We start from the raw sequence: 6323 nt of genomic DNA, 5'->3' as shown, positions 1-6323 counted from the left end.
TTATAGAACAGCAATTTCTCCCTTGCAGCAATCGGAAACGCAGCTGGCATGAAACCCAGAATGACAGGGTCAGCAGGTGGTTCAGGGAGAGACACAGAGGGGAAACAGGCAACCAGAAGGCAAGCTTGATAACAAGCAGAATGGACAGATAACAGCTGGGCAGAGAGCAAGCAGACGGACAGAGGAAGTGTAGGTAAAGAGTGCAGGATCTTTGAGATGAAAACCAGAGGGAAGGTATTCAGTTAAGTAATGACAAAAAGGCAAATGAGTTTTCAGCTCTCTGGTCTTTTCTAATGTGAGATGATGTGATACGCTGCAACAAAGACAGAGGAGAGAGAGGAAAGCAGCAGTGCCATTAATGGAGGCCCTCCATCAGGATGAAAGAGAGCTGCAGTTGCCTCAAACCGTGGACGCCCACACAGCACCACAACTTCCCGGTGACAAGAAACTTAGGAGACACAAAGAGATGGGGGGGGGGGGGGGTGACTGTGCTGTAGAGTCCTATATATCAGAGGGCCAGCAGACAGAAGAAGATAATGAGAAAACAAAATAAAGTTAAAAAAAAAAGAGTGGGTAGAGAAAGAAGAAAATGAAAGGACGAACTGACGGTGCTTACAGACCTCACTGTACAGTATGTTTTCTGTCTCCACCCCCCGAGTCCATTATTTATTTTATTGGAAGAAGGCATTTCTATTGTCCCACATATTGATTTATGTGTGTACATTCTGTGTATCTATGACATTTTAGAGGTCAGCGCAGCACCGTCTCATCTATTTCTTGTCAGTTCGATTTACAGTGCATCACTGGAGGAGTTCCCATCAAACCCAGACCTTGTTTATATTAATTTCATGACAATAATAAATGAAAACGGGGAGTGTTTTCATTTTGAAACATGAAAAAACTGCTATGCGTTCATTTAAAGACCAAAACAAATGTCTTACAGTGTGCGATGTTAGCTGGGCTGGTGTGAGATGTTGAAGCACAGTACAAAATCTATTTTCTTCCACTCATAACATCTGATAGAGCCATGAGGGTCACTGAATCACTAAAAATCAATCTCCTCCTGCAATCAAGTCCTTCTGCCTTTGTGAGCATTATACTTCATATGCAGCGTGGTCTGAATACAATGAATAAATGTTTATGAATCGTCCCATGACTCGCAGAAAGACAAAGAATATTGACCTTGGGAAAAAAAAATCTCCAGCTTATGCATATCAGTTATTTGAAGTTTTTGGGGAAACTAGTTTCGTGAGATCTGTGACACAGATAGTTCAAAGCATTTTTTTAAAGACTTTATTATCAATTGTCTTAGCAAGTGAGGTTCTTTCTAGAGATGTCCCAACTAAACATCATCATCCTCCTGCAGCTCTTATATAAGCAGTTGCACTGCATCTTTTAGCTCATTCTTTGGGTTTTATTGCTCCCTGTTGTGTTTTAGTTCCCTCTAATCAGACAAGTGAAGTAAACATCCTTTTTTTTCCCTTCCCATTAGCTGGTTTGACAAAACCACATACTACAAACCACATCGGGCTGTGTGCCCTATGCTCACTCACACAAAGGGTTGGAAGGAAGGACTGGTTGACTCTTCCACACAAAACTGACCAAGTGCCTCCCCATGAGCTTTATTCAGACAATATCAGAGAGTGGATGATAAAGACATATAAAGGATATTAAAAGTTGGCAGTTGTATTGTGTTGATGAGGACACAACCTCAGGACACAAAGACAGGTGATGTAAAACAAAAGGTGAGCTGTTCAATTTCAAAAAACAAGCAAGAAAACTATGAGAATTACTAAGAAAATATCATCATCACAACAGAGTGTATTAACACACAGTCTGGCAAGAGCCAAAAGATAAAGACAAGACTATTTATACACGCTGCACTGATCAGGGAATGAGACACAGGAATGAGACACAGGTGGAAGCAGTTGCGCACAGGCATGGGAGGGGATGGACGGGAAGCCATGTGACACATTACATCAAAGAAAACAAGCCTTCAAAGTAAAACAAGTAAAGTACATTAGAAAAGGCGGTAAAGGGGAGTATGTTTGTTTGACCACTCAGAGCAGTGGTGCATTTTGATTACAATGTAGCAGCTGCACATTGAGCTCTGAAATTTACTTGTTGACATTTTTAAACATTAAGATCTACTCAGTGGTATCAGATCAGCTAATTAGGTATGCACAGTATGAACTGAGTCTGTCAGGTGGAAATGCAACATACACAGCACAGCTTCATTTGATGCCATTAACAATACATGACTTCACAAGTTACCTTTACATACATATAAATCTATCTATCTATCTATCTGGGCAGGGATAGCTCAGTAGGTAAAGTGGTCGCCCCATGATCGGAAGGTCGGCGGTTCGAATCCACTTAACGGCTACCCTGAGGTACCCCTGAGCAAGGTACCGTCCCTACACACTGCTCCCCGGGCGCCTGCTTAGTGGGCTGCCCACTGCTTCACTGAGTGAATGGGTCAAATGCAGAGAAAAACAAGTAATTTCCCCATGGGGATCAATAAAGTATCCATTATTATTATTATTAATTATCTATCTATCTATCTATAGATCGAGAGAGAGAGAGAGAGAGACTGAATATAGCTTAATACAGATCAGCATTAGTTACCATGGTGATCGAGCCAGGTAAGAAGAGAGCCACCTTCGTGACACTGAAAACCCGACATACCTCAATAAGCCATTAATCTCCCTTTGTAGTACACTCCTCTGGTTGTCTTCAGCTCCAGCGGGCAACTGCCCAGCATCAAATGGCTGCATAATGGGATATTTAGCAGAGGAAGACAGAAATAAATAGAGGATGAATGCTGGACACAAACCTGCAGTAGAGCATAAGGTCGTACTGCATAGTCTAGGCAACTATTTGTTAGCCAAGTGAATCAGGTAATAGTGAACGGTCAGTGTGCTAGTTCATTCAAAGTTCAGCAAATTGGGTGCTTGCACAGACAGATGCAGTCCTTCAGGCTATCCAAGTGTTCCAATACAGTTGTATACACAGTAGGGCTGTGTGTGTGTGTGTGTGTGTGTGTGTGTGTGTGTGAGAGAGAGAGAGAGAGAGAGATTAACTAACTAACTAACAACAGTAAAAGGTCATTTTAGCCTAACCCTACTATTTTTTGTGTGTGTGATGGTGAGAACATTTACTGAGTGATGAAGTAAAAGTTGTCCTCGTGACACTGGCTGTGATCCATAATTACAGTCTGGAGTGGGGACAGCTTAATTGTCACGTACAAACACGACAGAACAGCTAACCAGTTAGCTGCGTCATGCACATGTGCAGCATGAACATACAGTGTGTATACAACAGTAAACAGAGACACAGAGAAGTATGCAAACCCTTGTGTATGTTTACAGATGCATCATCCAAACATACCCACACACATAATTAGTCCCACAGTGTTTTCTCTCTCTGTATTATTCATGCAAACTTTCTACATTAATTATTAACTGTAAACCAAGTATTGTTCTTCATATCTGGAATGTTTTCCACCAAGCTTTAGCCATAGTTATAGTTGTTATATGGCACATACCAGTCTTCGTTATCTTTTTTAAGGACATTTTTAATTTCAGCTGTTGTTCTGTATCTGATATTGTTTAGTGATTCAGATTTTCTTTTTTGTGCATTGTAAAAAGTCTTTACTGATCGAACAGAATTGGTACAAACAATCTGCACTACAGATTGCCATCATGCCAACTCATTGTCCTCTATTGTATTTTACAAAGAGCTCTAATGAGATACAATAAGGGCTCACTGGTTTGCTCTTGACTGAATCCAACTGACTGCTTTTTCTAACCACCTTAGACAAAGCAGCCTATCTGACACTCACTGGTTTCTTCTGTGCAATAATGACAGTAATGTTTCTTTCTTGCCACATCAAAGTAATACTTTTGTGTTTGTCGTGCCTGAAAAGGTGTGTCGGACTTAAAACAAATAATACAGCTTTCACAGCACATCACTAATTTGAAAATGTATTCCAATATAACAATATCAAACACAGAAACTGAAAAAAAAAAACGAATTTATATTAACTGATTTTGAAAAACATCTCTGATAATACATGTTATCTATCAAATGTGTGCTCTTGGACTATAACACATTATTCAAATATATATATTCCTGTGGCTTGTATTGTTACTACATTATTGTGTATTTTTATCCCCTTTGGAATTTGTCTTATACTGCCCCCTACTGTTTGAGGTATTAACTATTCCCCTGTTCTTGTGAGTGGAACAATTTTCCCTGTCACAGAACACAAAAATGCACTTATCAAATTTGTGGGACTTTAACAGTAAGGTTGTGACATAAATGGTGTAATATCGATTTAAAATGTAATCAAACACTGGAGTTCCCCTCCAGTGTTTGATGGTGGAGTTGAAATGTTCCCATTTTGATGAGGGTCTGAAACGAAGAAAGCATTTCCTCAATTGACTGTCATCTCTCTGGGGCCCTGGCACTGAAATACTGATAACATCTGGAGCCAGGAAAGAAAAAATAGTGAAAGCTGTGGGAGAGAGAAATATGAAAAGCTGAGATTGGCACACCTAGTTAAAATGCAGGAGGTTAAAAATGAGAACATGAACAAGAAATCTGTCCACATGTCTGTCCACACAGAAGAACAAAGACCTCTGTCTTTTGTTTAAGTTGGGGTCAGCAGCATGATTGTGACGATAAATTTGCACTTTTTAAAACAGAATAAGAAAAGAACTTTCAGATGAAAGTTGTTTTTAACAAGAGCTTTGCTACAGGGTGTTTGAGTGTCTTGGATCCTTAGACTGTGAGCTCCACAAGTGAGCAGTGCAAACAACAAAAGGCCTGACCACCTTTAGTTTAGCCAAGATTTCAGAACTGTTAGCAGGGCTCTGCCAGAAAATCTCAAGCAGCAGTTGGACTCATTAGCAGAACCCACACATAAAAGCAGGAGCTTGATCGTTCAAGTCAGTAAAAACAAGCTGTGAAAGGCATTAGATAACATTGAAGGGCAACAAGGATTAGTGCAATGTGGCTAGTCCCCTTCAAACGTGTTACAAGGCTTGTAGAAGCCTTTCAAGTTAAGTTATAGTATTATGATGTTTCACCTTCTGATGCTTGAATAACAAGCGCTGCAATAATGCAGCATAGAGGAGATAAAAGGATGTATGATTGTTTCTAGATTAAAGGTTAAAAGAACTGGTCTAGTACTGGTTAAATATTTCAAGAGATGAAAAGAGAATGGTAATGCTGCGAATGCTGGGCCACTTGGCGTAATACTAATTAATTCTGATTTGGAGTCATTCAGCTGCAGGAAACTATTGGACATGCACTACTGAATTTCATCAACACAGAACATAATAGATGACACGCTGGTGGTATCAGGACATGAAGCTCTTTTTCATCCTCTTAGTAGCAGAACTCTATTATATGTTTAAGTCTGATTTGACCTAGTGGTTAAATTTATATAGGAAACGTAAAGGGAAGATAAAAATAGACCCCTGTGGCCAAGTATATGTAGAGATCAAATCAAAAATCAAATCAAATCATTTTTATTGTCACATCACATGTGCAGGTACATTGGTACAGCACATGTGAGTGAAATTCTTGTGTGCGAGCTTCACAAGCAACAGAGATGTGCAAAATACAATAATGTAAACAAGCAAAATACAATAATGGCTACATCTGAAACTAATAAATATATGTACAATATATAATAGTATATGCATTCCTGGATGTGTATACTAAATATTTTTCTACGCGTGTGTGTGTGTGTGTGTGTGTGTGTGTGTGTGTACACATATTTTACAAATTTTACAAATTAAATAGAGTAAACAATAAATAAAATATATAAAATATACAGAGTTGAATATGTGCAAAACAGCGGCATTACTGTACAGTATGTAGTGCATAATGTTGAAGTTCCAGTAGTGAAGCTGAGGTGTCTATGAAGTGTTCAGCAGTCTGATGGCCTGATGGAAGAAGCTGTCTCTCAGTCTGCTGGTACGGGACCGGATGCTGCAGAACCTCCTTCCTGATGGAAGCAGTCTGAACAGTTTATGGCTGGGGTGACTGGAGTCCTTGATGATCCTCCCCGCTTTCCTCAGGCACCGCTTCCTGTAGATGTCTTGGAGGGAGGGAAGCTCACCTCCAATTATCCGTTCAGAGCACCGCACTACTCGCTGGAGAGCTTTGCAGTTGTAGGCTGTTTAGTTGGTGCTGTTGCCATACCAGGTGGTGATGCATCCAGTGAGGATGCTCTATATGGCACAGTGATAGAAGGTCCTGAGGATGCGGGGGCTCATGCCGAATCTTTTCAGTCTCCTGAGAAAGAAGAG

The sequence above is a fragment of the Mchenga conophoros genome, linkage group LG9 (genome assembly GCF_057382185.1).
Source record: "Mchenga conophoros isolate Kocher_MC1m ecotype Shallow Benthic linkage group LG9, M_conophoros_male_GT1.1, whole genome shotgun sequence".
NCBI lineage: Eukaryota > Metazoa > Chordata > Actinopteri > Cichliformes > Cichlidae > Mchenga > Mchenga conophoros.
The sequence above is the reverse complement of the archived record's forward strand: the minus strand, read 5'-3'. Positions refer to the sequence as shown.